General features: G+C 43.0%; 2 pseudogenes; both read right to left on the bottom strand.

Annotated features, from left to right (window-relative positions):
* Nucleotides 1–3,192: 3,192 nt before the first annotated feature.
* On the bottom strand, nt 3,193–3,641 carry LOC140600655 (nucleoside diphosphate kinase A pseudogene; annotated as a pseudogene).
* Nucleotides 3,642–10,628: 6,987 nt separating this feature from the next.
* On the bottom strand, nt 10,629–14,315 carry LOC140601896 (eukaryotic initiation factor 4A-II pseudogene; annotated as a pseudogene).
* Nucleotides 14,316–15,260: the final 945 nt, after the last annotated feature.

Below are 15,260 nucleotides of genomic sequence, written 5' to 3'. Positions count from 1 at the left end.
GATCACGCCCTGGGCCGAAGGCAGGCTATCAACCACTGAGCCACCCAGGCTTCCCAATTTCTTTTTTTTTTTTTTTTTTTTTTTAGGATTTTATTGATTTATTTGAGAGAGAGAGAGAGAGAGAGAGAGAAGCAGACTCCCCGCTGAGCAGGGAGCCTGACAGGGAGCTTTATCCCAGGACTCTGGGATCATGACCTGAGCCGAAGGCAGATCTTAACCAGCTGAGCAACCCAGGCACTCCGACCTTCTGTTTCTATTCATTTTTGTAGAAATAAACACTATTTAGGTTTCTGTTGCTTTCAACCAAAAGAGTGTTATCCAATAGAGAAGATCAGTGTGATGGTGTTGAGCATTCATGGGCAAAACATGAAACCACCAAGCCACAAGCACTGAGTCTCGGAAGCTTCTGGAGTCGGAGATTCACACGTTTCCAGTGCTTTTTCTCTTATTTCTGTTTCTCCACATGTATTGATTTCTTGCGTTGAGTGAATGGTGGTTATGTTGCACAGGGCAATTACTTCTGAGATTACAAGTGATTTTTTAAAATTTATTTCAATATCTTGTCTTTTTAAAAAAGTTTTTCTGCAATGAATATTTCTTATGTAATTTTTAAGAGGTGTGAAGAAAACAAATGAAATCAAAACAAACTTCTGACTGCTAATTTTCACTGTCACTTAGCTGCCCACGATTCCAGAAAATAGAGCACACAGATTTCTGAGGGCTAGAAGGGTGGACTAAATGTGGCTGGGTAATATGTTGAAATGTCCATCTTTTTTTCTCTGTCTCATGTTCTCTTTCTCTTTTCCTTTCAACCCAATTTAAGGATTGCCCTGCTCTATCTCAGGCGAGGTATGTGGCAGCACAGAAAACAATAATGGCATACAACACACTTTCCTTCCTCCACACTTTCCACGCTTTAGTTCCAAAAGCATAAGCACTGGGCCACTGGGTGCTTCAGTGGTTGAGCATCTGCCTTTGGTTCAGGTTATGATCCTGGGGTCCTGGGATCAAGTCCCACATTGAGCTCCCCACATGGAGCCTGCTTCTCCCTTGGCCTATGTCTCTGCCTCTCTCTCTCTGTGTCTCTCATGAATAAACAAATAAAATCTTAAAAAAAAAAAAAAGCATAAGCACCACAGAGAGAAGAGCGCTTGTGGATGAAAGCAGAATATGTGGAATAAGTATAAACAGCAAAGAATTTCCTCAAAACTAGAAAAAGATGCCCCAGGGAGCCAAGGAGGAGGCTGATAGTCTCTGAGCATTGGCACCAAAAATTAAGCTTTTTTTTTTTTTTTTTTTTGGCTAGCATTAAATAATTGTCCAGAAAATTTTTTCAGCAACTTTCTAGTAATTCATACCCTGAAGAATGTGAAAGTATACATGGAAAGCACACACATTAAAGCAATATCTTCATATCAACACATAAACAGGCATTCCCACCAAAAGTTTTAGGAAGTTTTGAAGTGAGGAAAAAGCCGTTGAATCAAGGGTCTGGAATTATTTCTACTTTAAATTTACAGCTCGCTAGAGACAGAAATTAAGGGATCAAATTCTTGCTCAGCAGGGAGTCTACTTCTCTCTCACTATCTGCCCCTCCTCTCACTTGTGCTCACCCATGATCTCTGTGGCTCTCTCTTTTTTCTCCCTCTCTCTCAAATAAATAAAATCTTTTTTAAAAACCCATTGAAATAAATAAATAAAATTTATTTATTTAAAAATAAAATACTCACCCATGCACTCCCAACCACTCCTACTCTGCTTTCTTTCTCCACCCGCCCCCCACAATACTATGCAATTTATTATATACATTGTTTATTATCTCTCTGCACTAGAAGGTAAGCTTTATGGAGGCAGCAAAATTGTCAGACAAGTCCAAAAAACTTAGAACAGTGCTTGGCACACAGTAGTCACTCAATAAAACTTTGTTGACTAATCGAATGCATGACTGAACACTGAGAAAGAAGCAGCAGATGGGAAGGTGTAAGGCCTTTCTTCCTCCAGCTCTACATTATCACTGTAGTTCCCTGTTGACAGAGCCTCGTATGGAGCCAACAAAGTAGAAAGGCTGTTTGCAGAGCAGCAACCCCAGCATCAGCAGAGCAGAGTGTGGAAGGGTGGATTTGAAGTTGAGACACAATAGTGTAATTAATGACTCACACACACACACACACACACACACACGCATGCATTTATCATGCCTTAATCTCTATAATATAGTTACATTTCAATTTTTGGTTAAATCTGTATTTATTGTTTTGTTTTGTTTTGTTTTGTTTTTTGTTTTTTGTTTATGTTATCACTGGTATACAATATTGCTCACAGCTAAGTCATATAATGTGCCATGATAACAGTTCCTTTCTGGTACAGCTTTCTGTTTTTCTAGATTAGATAATTGCCTTATCTTTCTATGTCTCAATTTCCTCCCCCAAATTCTCACATAGAACTATAAGCCTCCTCTTAATACAGCCAAGCACATTGAGAGTTCTTGGTCAATTCTTTTCTTGACTACATCCTTCCTTGCTGAACTTTGTCCTCCTACCCGTGTTTTCATCATTAGTCTCTTTATTCCTGTGGTTAACTCTTCCCATATTCTGTCACGGCCTGTCAATGTAATTTTCACATGGTCAAATGCATGAGATGATCTATCAGTTCTTTTATTTTCTTTGCTCCTGAAGCCCTCTACCCTCTGCTCTTGTCTGGTTGCTTCTTCCTGAGGCCTGCTGCCTTGTGTTTTCCATGATTCTGGGTGTCCTCTCTCTTCTGTCAAATCCCTTATTTCCTCAATCCCAGGCTCCCTCTTCCTGGTTTTAATTGTTTAGGAGACTCATATCCTTTACTATCTTCCTGAGAAAGTATACGTGGGACACAAGCATTTTGCCTCTCTGAATTGGCCTACTCTGAGACTCAGTGGATGGTTTATCTGGATAAGGAAATCTAAGTCAAAAACTATTTTCCATAGAATATTGAAGGTATTTGTCCATCATTTTTTTTTAAATGGATGAAACATTTTAATCTGATGGTAGCACATAGTACTATACAGGGAGCACTCCCAGCTCCAAGAAGTCCCCTCCAGGTTATAAGGAAGTTCTCAAAAATAAGTGGATTTGCAAGAGCCTGGCCCCCTGCTCATGGGAGGGAGAGGGAGTGGAACAGGCAAAGCACTAAGGTCTGCTGTCTCGTCACTCATCACTCTTAGATCCAGTTCTGAGCACAGTTCTTGTATCCACCAGCACTTCAGGCTGGAAGCACAAGCCAATCTCCCCTGCACCCTCCACAGAATCACTGCTGTGGATAATGTTCCTGCCAAGTTAGATGCAGAAGTCCCCACAGATGGTCCCATGCTTAGAGTCTGCAGGGTTGGTCTCCCTGGGCATCACTCGGCCTGCCTTCACCACATTCAGGCCCTCCCAGACCATGGCAACCACAGGCCCTGACTGCATGTACTTCACCAGGCCAGCAAAGAATGGACAGTCCTTCAGGTCAATATAGTGCTCCTTCAGAAGGTCTTCAGAAGCCTGAATTAATTTTATTACAATGAGACAGAATCCCTTTTGCTCAAAATGCTCGATGATCTCTCCGGTGAGGTTGGGTTGGACCCCATTAGGCTTGATGGCAATGAAGGTGCAATCACTGTTGGCCATGGTCCCCTCCAGCTGCTCTGGCCACAACTCCTTCTGGCACCCACCCCCCTCCCCGTCCATCATCTTCTAATTTCCAACTTGCTATTGAAAAGTCTTATGCTCTTCCATCTCCCAGTCTTTTACATAAAACCTATTTTTCTTTTATGCACTTCTATCTGGGCTACAAGACCTTCTTTATTTCTTGTGCTTTTCTTTTTTTTTTTTTTTTTTGTGGGGGGGTCTCTGGTGATCATGACTATTTATTCACATGGGAAAGCAAGAGACCAAAGGCTGACTGACTACATGGGTGGGGCTTGTTGGAAACCAGCCACTTTGTTGATTAATCCTCTCTGTCTGTATCTCCTCTTAGACTGGTCAGTTTCTCCAGAAAGAAGTGACCCAGTTTTTTGCTTCAGGTATTTCTGATGACAGTGTACTGGGGGGGGGGGGGAGCCTATTCCGTATGTGGTCTCTCACTTAACTCCATTCTTTTCAGTAGGTGCCCTGCTCTGAGTCCTCAACTCCAAAGCTCTGCAGCTCAGCCTCTGCAGAGAACACATTTGATCCAGCATCTGCCAGAGGACAATGACTGGCTCTAGGGGTAGGGGAAGTGATAGGAAATCTAAGATTTTTATTTAGTCCGTCTGTTTGGAGTCACATCCTGAACTGTATGACCCTGAGCAAATCATGTAGGGGCCTCAGTTTCCTCCTCTGAACCCTGAGGCCCTTTGAGACACATCTGGTCTCTGGGGTGCTCCCAGCCCTGGCGTTTTGTGATCTATGAACCTTCACAAGGTGCAGCTCTCTGCCTAGTGACTAATGACGGAAGATACTAGAGGTCAAGGAGGGGGAGGTAACAGAGGGATGGAATGGTAGAGAGACTCCAGAGAAAAGGTGGAACTTGGGAACTAGAGCAGGCTGGAGAAGCAGCGACAGGGAGGGTCTCCTCAAGTGGTCCAGCTCAAAAATATATATTGGGGTCCAAAAAGTAGAACAGAGGGTTCTAAAGGATGATGACGTTAAAGGGTAAACTGGGTCAGATTGTGGGGAGTATGAGTCTATTCTCTAAATTGGTGCATCTCATGATAAAAATCATCTGGGGAGCTTAAAAAAAATGTCAGACCTTATAAATCAGAATGTCAGAGGAAAGAGTTCAGGAATTCCTTCAAACTTGCTGCATGATTCCAACAAACTGGAAAGCTTTGGGACCATTCCCATAGGCAATGAACCATGGATGATTTGTAATCAGGAATCATGATAAAAGTGGGAATTTTAGAAATATGAATCTGATGGCAACATGCAAAGTCGACCAAAGTTGAGGGACGGGAGACAAGGGTTCATGTGAAGCTATTTCACTACCTCCGGTAGAGAATCATGAGGGCCTACAAGATGGAAATGGTGAAGAAGAGACAAAGAAGGGACTGTGCCAACCCATCTGTTATGGTTTGAATTGTGCCCCCAAACCCAAATTCATATGTTGAAGCCCTAACCCCTGGTGCCTGAAAATGTGACCTTATTTGGAAATAGGGTCATTGCAGATACAATTAGTTAAGTTAGGACGAGATCATTAAGGTAGGTCCTAATCTAATATGATTAGTGTCCTTATAAAAAGAGGAAATTTGGGCACTGGCATGGACACACATAAGGAAGAAAAAGACAGCCACCTACAATCCAAGGAGAGAGGCCTAGATCAGACCCTTCCTCACAGTCCTCAAAAGAAACCAACCCTGATGACACCTTGACCTTGGACTTCTAACATCCAGAACTGTGAGACAATAAATTTCTATTATGAAACCCACCCAATTTGTGGTACTTTATTATGACAGTCCTAACAAATTAAGACATCATCTTTTTAGAAACACTTTCCTGGCTTTGAGTTACTTTCTCATGAGGAATGATTTCCCAAAGCCACTCCCCTTAAAGGGCTGGAAGCTGTGGTTGCAGAGCAAGGTATGTTTCTAACACCTTAGGATGCTCTTCTACCTAAGGAGGGAGGGCAGGTGACTTTTCTGTGTCATTGCTCAGTTTGTTCCCAGAACCCACCTGAGAAATCAAAGAACCAAATCTATTAACTGGAAATTGCTGGATAGAAATGCCCATTCTCCTCACTTGAGGAAGTAATCAATGCCAAGAATCTCAGACTGTGAGTAAAACCACAGAAGAGAAGGGAGACTCATCTCTGGAATCATGAACATCCCGCTAGTGGTTCATCCGAAGGGAACAGAAGTGCAAAAGATAGAGCAACCTACAAACAAGGTAAACCCTGGATCTGTCATTTTATGAGTTGGCCTTTGCCGAAATAACTATCCCCCTTGGCTAAATGAAGAATATCCAAGAACTCTACATATCAAGGTCAATGGCATGTTGATTGATGTAACCCCATGGGACCAGGGACAAGCAAGTCTACCACAGAGCTCTTGGCCTCCAGCCATTCAGTGCTGCCTTTGCAAACATCCTTGGCCCCCTTGGCCATTTTACCTGCCAACACTTCCAACACCAACCCTCACTCTAGGTCACCTACCATCTGCTCACCCCAGGGCTGCCAAGTTTCGCTAGAGAAAGTATCACAACTATACCACAAGGCCTGCTAAGTATTTCTACTCCCCAGCTTCATATGGGCCCTCCCTGCTCCCATGGTTATCCATCTAGAATTGGCTTACTGTTGTTTCTTTCCAGCCATTGCAAGGCATTTTCAAGTATCAAGTTTCCAATTTCATCCCCATGTCTCTCACTTTCATCTGAGGATGTCATTTTCATTTTCCTGTTCAGTAAAAAGTCTACCTCAACCATTTCTCTCCACCTTAGAATTTCTCTCTGGCCACATCCATCCTCTCCTGGATTCCTCCTATTTCAGAGAAAGCGGTGAGGTTTTGTTTTTTGTTTTTGTTTTGTTTTTTAATATTTTATTTATTCATTTGAGAGAGAGAGAGAGAAAGCATGAGCAGAGGGGAGAGGCAGAGGGAGAAGGAGAAGAAGACTCCCCACTGAGCAGGGAGCCCAATGTGGAGTTCCATCTCAGGACCCCAAGATCATGACCTGTGCCGAAGGCAGATGCTCAACCAACTGAGCCATCCAGGTGTCCCTAGCGGTGTGGTTTTTATTTCCCTGTCCATGCAAACCCATCTCTGCTCTGGCTCTTATCCTTCATTATAACATCAATTAATTAATTTATTTTAAAAGAACTTATTACAGAAAATTTTAAACACACAAAAAAGATTTTACTTTTATTTTATTTTATTTTATTTATTTTTTTTTTTTTTTTAAGATTTTACTTTTATATCTTCAAACTCCTCTGGCTTTCCTGCCCACAAGCTCAGGTCTCCTCCAGTCCTTTTTTTACACTAGGCATGGAGCCCAATGCAGCACTTGAATTTACAATCCTAAGATCGACTTGAACTGAGATCAAGGGTTGGACACTCAACTGACTGAGCAACCCAGGTCACCCCTCTCCTCCAGTCTAAAAAACAATATTGTTATATTAAAAAACTATTGTAATCTTCCTACTCCCTTGAACTATGGCCAGATGTTGCAACATGTTCTTTCCTATCTTCCTTTATTTCTTTTTTTTTTTTAAGATTTTATTTACTTATTCATGAGATACACACAGAGAAGAGAGAGAGGCAGAGACACAGGCAGAGGTAGAAGCAGGCTCCATGCAGGGAGCCCGATGTGGGACTCGATCCCGGGTCTCCAGGATCACGCCCTGGGCTGAAGGCAGGTGCTAAACCGCTGAGCCACCCGGGCTGCCCTCTTCCTTTATTTCTTAATCCCCTACAATCTACCTTTAACTTACTCTGTCACTCTACTGAAATTCCTCTTTCAAATTTTTAACTCTGTTATTTTTACGTAAATTCAGACTTCTAAAAAGGTTGCAAATATTGTGAAAAAAAAGGTCTCATGTGCTCTTTATCCAGCCACCCCAAATATTAATATCTCATAGAACTGTACGGACCCCTGGGTGGCTCAGCAGTTGAGCTTCTGACTTCCGCTCAGAGCATAATCCTGCAGTTCCTGGATCAAGTCCTGCATTGGGCTCCCTGCATGGAGCATACTTCTCCCTCTGCCTGTGTCTCTGCCTCTCTCTCTGTACCTCTCATGAATAAATAAATAAAATCTTTAAAGGAAAAAAAAGAAATATAGTACACTTGTCAAAACCAATAAATTAATGTTTTTACAGACTTTATTAGAATTTCACCATTGTTTCATCAATGCCTAATTTCTTTTTTTTTTTAAGATTTTATTTATTTATGTATTTGAGAGAGAGAGAGAATGCAAGCAGGGGGAGGAGCAGAGGGAGAGGCACAAACAGACTCCACACTGAGCATGGAGCCAAAATCGGGGCTCAATCCCATGACCTGAGCCTAAACCAGAGTTGGACATTTAACCAACTGAGCCACCCAAAGAGCCTCATTAATGCCTAGGGGCATATGGGGTCCATATGAAATAGACTGGCCATGTACTAGTAATTGGTGAAGGTGAGTGATGGCTGAATCAGGTGCATCAAACTATTTTCTCTGTTTTTGTGGATGTTTGGAAATTCTCCATTATGAAATGTTTTTTTTTTTTTTGAAGATGTTCTTATTTTAAAGAGAGAGAGAGGGGGAGGGTTAGAGGGAGACAGAAAAAGAGAATCTCCAGCAGACTCCTGCTGAGTAAAGAGCCAGATATGGGGCTTGATTCTATTACCCTGAGATCATTACCAGAGCCAAAATCAAGAGTCAGATGCTGAACTGACTGAGCCCAAAATGCCTTTAAAAAAAAGAGGATTCATCTATGCAACATCCAAAAAGTCATTAAAAATAAATTTATATTTTTGCCTCAATTTCTCCAATAAATAACATAAGAAATCACATTCTTTGAAAGGTGGCAATCATCAGCATACCTCTATGTCTTCTTCAGCTCTCACCAACTCAAGCTATGCCCTCTCTCTCATTCACAAGTTCTCTGCCATACCCAGGCTCTTCTGCCTTCTTCACCATCTGTCATTCAGGCCCCTTCTTGTCCTCTTCCTCATCTTCCCTGATCCTTCACGCACATCACTCCAAGCCCTTTCCAATATCAAGCAACCAAGCCTTTCACATCCCATTCCAGTTCTCAGCACCACCTTTAACTCTGTTCAGCTTGACAAAAGCGGGAATGCCTGGCAGAAAACATAAGAAAACATCCCAGAATATGTTAACATTTTGTTCATTGCCAAATCCTTAAATATTCTTAGAAAGCCTGGTTTTTAATGTCTGCAGAATATTCCACCATATACACATATCAAAATATGCATATCTCATTCTCTAGTGTTAGATCTAGTGACCCCTAGTTGCCAAAGTAATTCAGTCCTCTTCTTCTGTGACTTTCCACGGTGCTTGATGCTGACCATCCTTCTGCCTTGAAAAGTCTCCGCATTGGCTTTCGTAATGTCCTTTCAGTCTCCCTTCTCACTGACCAGTCCCTCTTTTGCCTTGTGTGACTTGTCTTTCTCCAGTTCCTCCCTACGCTTGTCTAGGCTCCCCACCCCCCTTGGCCCTCTCTCTCCCATCCTTGCCTCCCACCCCCCTTGGGCTCTCTCTCTCCTGTCTTCACTATGAAGGATTCCCAAAGCTATACCCTCAGCCCTAACCTCACTCCAGTGTTCCAGACTGGCATCTCCCCCAACCCCCCGTCTGTTGCACATGACCTCCAAAATATAGTCCAGTGTAGTTCCACCAACACCACTGACCAAGCAAAAGGAGCCATCTTTCTTGAACCAGCTCTGCCTACCTCCCGGCACCCATCCATGTTGCTGCCATTTCCTCGGGGTTCAGCTTGATGCTTTAGAGTCACTGTCCAAGTAACTGTCCACTTCCCTTCACCTGACACTTCACCAAGTTACCAAGCCCTATAGAATCTTTTTCTTTTTTTTACTAATTAAATACTTTACTGAATAAATACAATACCGGGGCATCTGGGTGGCTCAGTGGTTGAGTATCTGCCCTTGGCTCAGGCCACTCAGGTAGTGATCCCGAGATTCTGGGATCGAGTCCTGCATCAGGCTCCTCACAGGGAGCCTGCTTTTCCCTCTCCCTCTCCCTCTGCCTATGTCTCTGCCTCTCTCTGTGTGTCTCTCATGAAAAGATAAATAAAATCTTAAAAAAAAAAAAAAAGAAGAAATACAATACCAAACAAAACTCATTCAAATGCTTTCTTTAAAAAATCAATTTTAAAGGCCTTTCTATTTAGGCTAATGACAAATACAATAAAGGCAGATATGCTAACCGAACATATTGGCTGATTTTATATAGTAATTTTATCTTTTAGTCCACAAATATATTATTAAATGATAGAAAACATCTAATACAACCACTTCTACAGAAGGAAATAAATTTCTTAGAAAGATTTTACAGACCCTATCTTTTTTTTTTTAAAGATTTTATTTATTTATTCATGATAGTCACAGAGAGAGAGAGAGAGAGAGAGAGAGAGGCAGAGACACAGGCAGAGGGAGAAGCAGGCTCCACGCACCGGGAGCCCGATGTGGGATTCGATCCCCGGTCTCCAGGATCGCGCCCTGGGCCAAAGGCAGGCGCCAAACCGCTGCGCCACCCAGGGATCCCCCAGACCCTATCTTTTATACCCAGCCCCAACAGTCCACCTCTAAAGAGGATAAAGCCTTTCCTCAAAAGATCTCACAACTAACATTGCTGTGCTATCAAAATCTATATTTCTGATCTGTTATGAGCATTGAGATAAGATTCAAATATTCCCAAATAAAGAAGCACAATGCACATTGTGGTTACCTATTCAGCAACAGTAAGCACTGCATTCAAAACTATCTCATCCTGGGATCCCTGGGTGGCGCAGCAGTTTAGTGCCTGCCTTTGGCCCAGGGCGCGATCCTGGAGACCCGGGATCGAATCCCACATCGGGCTCTCGGTGCATGGAGCCTGCTTCTCCCTCTGCCTGTGTCTCTGCCTCTCTCTCTCTGTGACTATCATAAATAAATAAAAATTTAAAAAATGTTAAAAAAAAAAAACTATCTCATCCTTGGAATTCAATAAGGTCCGCCACATTCACTGGCATTTCCTCCACTGTAGTATATAGAAAGTCTCAATGTCACAAAGAATCCTCTTGTCTTCTTCAGTAACAAAGTTTATAGCCACACCTTTCCTCCCAAAATCACCCCCCTCTGCCAATTCTGTGAATATAGTTTTCACAATTAGTAGGTAGATATAGTATATAACCAATGACACTTGTTGCACATCAATCCCATGAGCTAACAAGCAGAAGTGATCAAAACAGGGCTTGACTCTGATCAGAATTCCCTCATGACACCTCTCATTCCTTCTGGTCCATGTCACCTTGCAGGACATAAACTGTGAAATCCCTGGCATGCATTTTCTCAGTCCATCTTGTGCCTTGTATTGAGAAAAATAACAGCCTAAGTAATCATCAGTGTTTCATAGAAATACAAAGTGTATCCAACTTCCATTCCTCTCTTTCAACATTAATATAAAACTATTTGATTCCTTCAAGGATCAATTCTTTTTTCACCAGAATTCAAAGTGGATCTCTCATGAATTTTTGGGTCACCTTCAACATATCAGTCGGCATTGTGGCAGAAAGCAACACAACCTGAATACTTGTATTTAATTTTTGGAAAATCTCCTAGATTTGATCCTTAAACTCTCGGCTCAACATTTCATCTGCTTCATCCAAAACAAACATTTGATCCATTGTGGAGAAAGATATCTTCTGTTTAACATATCAGTTTCCCTGGCATACTAACAGCAATATGCAGAGCCTCAGCCTGCAGTTTTTGCATTTCATTCCGAACATCAGTTCCACCAATGCAGGCATGACAAGTTTCTCCCATATAGTCTCCAAATGCCAGAATTATCTTTTGGATCTTTAATACAAGGAATAATAGTTCTCTGTTAAATAGCTGAAGGATTCTCAAAAACATGAGCATAGATGCCCCGAAGAAAAGATTCCTTTAAATTCGTATTGTCGAAGTTATCGATAATCTCATGCCAGTTGCTCTCAATGATGTCCCCGGGGTCCATTCCCTCTGGGCCTCCATGTTCTCTCTTACAACCACGGAGCTACCAGACATGATCTGAAGAACAACTCAGCGCCTGACTGGAAAGCCAGAATCTACTTCTAAAACATCTCTACAACAATTGCTTGTGTTCCATCTCATTGCACCACTCACACCTTGAATTTTTATCCCCTGTCTGCATTCACCTCTTCCTTGGTCTTTCCTTCTCTGTTTCTGTCCCCTCTCATCCATCTTACCTCCAGCCCCCATATCAGTCTTCCTAAAGGCTGACTGTCACTGGGTGGCTTATCTGTACAATAATCAGCAGCAGTCCTCCACTACTTACCAAATTGAGTTCTAACATTCAAGGCACAATTTAAAATCATCTGCCAAACAATCTTCTCAATCTTGTTTCTCCCTTCCTTCCACATGCACGTTAGAGGTCAAATAGCGTGACTCCAGAGTCAGATCCCAACCTAGTAGTGCTAAGGCCTTGGGTAAATTACCTGCACCTCTGCTTCTCCATCCATAAAATGGGAGTATTAGCAGCACCTACTTCACGTATTATTGGGAGGATGAGATAAGATAAACTACACAAAGCATAATACCAGGCCTACACGAGTTTCTTAATAAATGTCAGATATTGTAACTTTTACCACATTCCTGCAATCAAACTGAGTTGCTTGGTTTCCCAAGTTTTAGTACTTATTTCCCATTCCCCTACTTTTGCTTATACCATTCCCTCTGCCTGCAGCTCTCACCCATCAATTTCACCTTCTGAAATCCTTCCTATACCCAAAGCCCTGCTCAGAAGCTATTTCTCTAAAATTTCCTCAACCACCAGCCACAAGAGCTCTCTCTATTGCCCCTCTGAACTTTAGGACTCTTGGTTTCTAACACTCCTGAGGCATTTACACTGCCTTATGGTGAGCTGTGTGAATGCATTATCCCTCCACAAATTAGAGTGGGGCTTTGTCTTCCTAATATTTGATATCCTTGACACAGCCCAGCGCAGCCTCTTGGCACAGAGCTGAAACTCGGACGTTCATCAAAAGATGAAGTGGATGAACTTTCCTGTTTCTCAACAATAAACTGTCATCTCGATACCTACCTATTGAACAAATATTTATTAAGCATACTTTTAATCTTATTAATATCTTATTAAACCCAGGATTAATGAATATGGTCCTTGTCCTCTTGGTACTCACAACCTAGTTCAGATTATACTTTCAGAAAGAAAACTGAGAACAAGTCAGGGCAGTATTTAACAATGTGTTTAATCAACTATAATCAAATTTCATAATGTATAATCTAGACTGTTTCCTGGGTGGTCAAGCTAGGGCAGAGTCTAGAGACTTTAGGTGAGTGGGGGAGGGGAAGAGACAGATATCTTCACCGGAAGGTGGAGCTCACTGAAAGATGATTTTAGGTAGGGAAAGTAGAGGGAGAAGTAATTTTTATACGAAAATAATTATACCTGCTTTCATAAGGTGGGGGGGGCACTGACAAACTAATAGGAGTGTGCCACCTACTAAATTAATGATTCTTTGTACTGGAGTACCAGGAGATGACAATGGGTGCCAGCTACGGTGTTCACATGTAATAATTATCATAATTACAAACACCAGGGATTAACATTTACTTGTCAGAAGTCCATGTGTGGAATGGGTGTCTCCCAAACCTGTTGCTGCATAAAGGCAACTGCAATTCCTAGAGAATCAACTTTGATTAAAGAAGTTTCTGAGTTTCATGCTTTTTCTATCTTGAGATTCTAAATTGCTGTTCACATTACTAAGGTCATATCTCCATGCTTCACCTAAGAGAAGGAGGTTTGCCAAAAAGTCAGACTTCCCTTTCAGCCACATATGTTTGGCCTGGCCTATGTAAGGCATGAGCCCACTGTGAATTAGGAGATGTAATTTAAGGAATCGTAGAAAGAACCTACTGCCCCCAAAGATCTCCCCCAACAGCCTGTGTGCATGTCTGAAAGGACACCATGACTTGTCATGCAGTTGTATCCAGTTCTTCCCCTACAGATGTAAGTCCTTCTGTGAAAGGCCACAGTCTCCAATCATTTGGTTTGCATGTCATGAGTATCTATTTGAGGGAAAGAGAAAAGGCATAGAAAGAGATGGCGAACAGGTCCTTGCACAGCAAAAGTGGGACAAAATGACCACCACTCTGTCTGGTCTAAAGGGAAAAACCTCCTGTCCCCAGACTGCAGAGCCAGGACCAATTCCTCTGCTTTCTGCCAGGGCCTGCGCTGAGCGGGAAGTCAGGGTGGTGGGGCCCACAGCAGCCCCCCCCCTCCCCGGACATGCACAGTGGCAGGCTTCTCCTGTCCCCCGGAGGGACAGCATGTGGGAGGCGGCTGACCATGCGCGGATCCTCTGTGGCAGTGGATGCAGGGATATAAGGTCTTGTGAAAGGTGAAGGGCCAGCCTCAGCGCTGCAGTGTGGCCGCCGAGGGACTGATAACCTCGCGGGGTATTGTTCTGGGCCCTGTCCTTTGGGCCCTCGCCAAGCCCCTGGCGCAGCCGGGGAGAGGATGCTGCACGTGCCCTCATCGCCTGCCCGGCACAGCAGCTCTTCTGGGCCCACGAGGCCTGAGCATGGGGAGTTTCAAGTTCAGCTAGCCTGGAGGGGTTGAAATGAATGACATGTTTTTTTCCGAAGTCGGAGTTCATGGGATCTTACTTCTTTATCCAACCCCATTATCTTCGGTCTCTAAGCTACTCTCTCTTGGACTCACAGCGATGACGCTGGTGCTGCCACCTGCAGGTGACAGGGGAAATTGAGCGAACTGCAGTGGGTGGCCCGAGTCTGGAAAGAGTCCCAACAGGCAGAGAGACTTGATCTGGCCTCCACGAATCCTCTGGAGCTTTCCCTCTGGTTTGTTTTGCCATTTTGCAAATTTGGGAGGAGATTGATGGTACATATTTACACAAATGTAATTCAACGTAGATGTTCATCACCAAAGCATGTAATGAATCAAAGTAGGTTGTTAGCACGTCTGTGTTACCAGCGCCCCCTCCATGGTGTCACTGTGATTTCCGTCACAGCTGGCTCCACTCTGCCTGTATTGGTCCGAGTGACCCCTGTGACATCCCCAGAGGTCATCGTCTGGGTCACTCACAGCCCAGTGAGTGCCCTATACTCTGCACCATAGCGACTCTTACTTCAAGCATCCTAATACCATGATTTTTTAAAGTGATTGATTATGAAAATAATTTGGGGGGCACCTGAGTGACTCAGTGGTTGAGTGCGTGCCTTTGGCTCGGTTCATGATCCTGAAGAGTCCTGGGATCTCCCCCACAGGGAGCCTGCTTCTCCTATGCCTGTATCTCTGTCTCTGTGTGTGTGTCTTCATTAATAAATAAATAAAATCTTTTAAAAAATAACAATTTTTGAACAATCACATTAGAGTGATGGTTAAGATTACAGGCCCTGAGGGCTGCCAGAGTTTGAATCCTGAGTCCAACTTCTTAACTTTGTGACCTTGAGAAAGTCACTATTCTCTCAATGCCTTAGCTTCTTCACCGGCTCAGTGGAAATGATAACAGCCCTCTTAGGATTGCTGTGCATTTTAAAGGAGATCATGCACATGAGCACCCACAGTATAGCCTGCTGAG

This window comes from Canis lupus, chromosome 12 (assembly GCF_048164855.1).
Source record: "Canis lupus baileyi chromosome 12, mCanLup2.hap1, whole genome shotgun sequence".
In the NCBI taxonomy this organism is placed as follows: Eukaryota; Metazoa; Chordata; class Mammalia; order Carnivora; family Canidae; genus Canis; species Canis lupus.
This window is presented reverse-complemented; position numbering and strand designations above follow the sequence as displayed.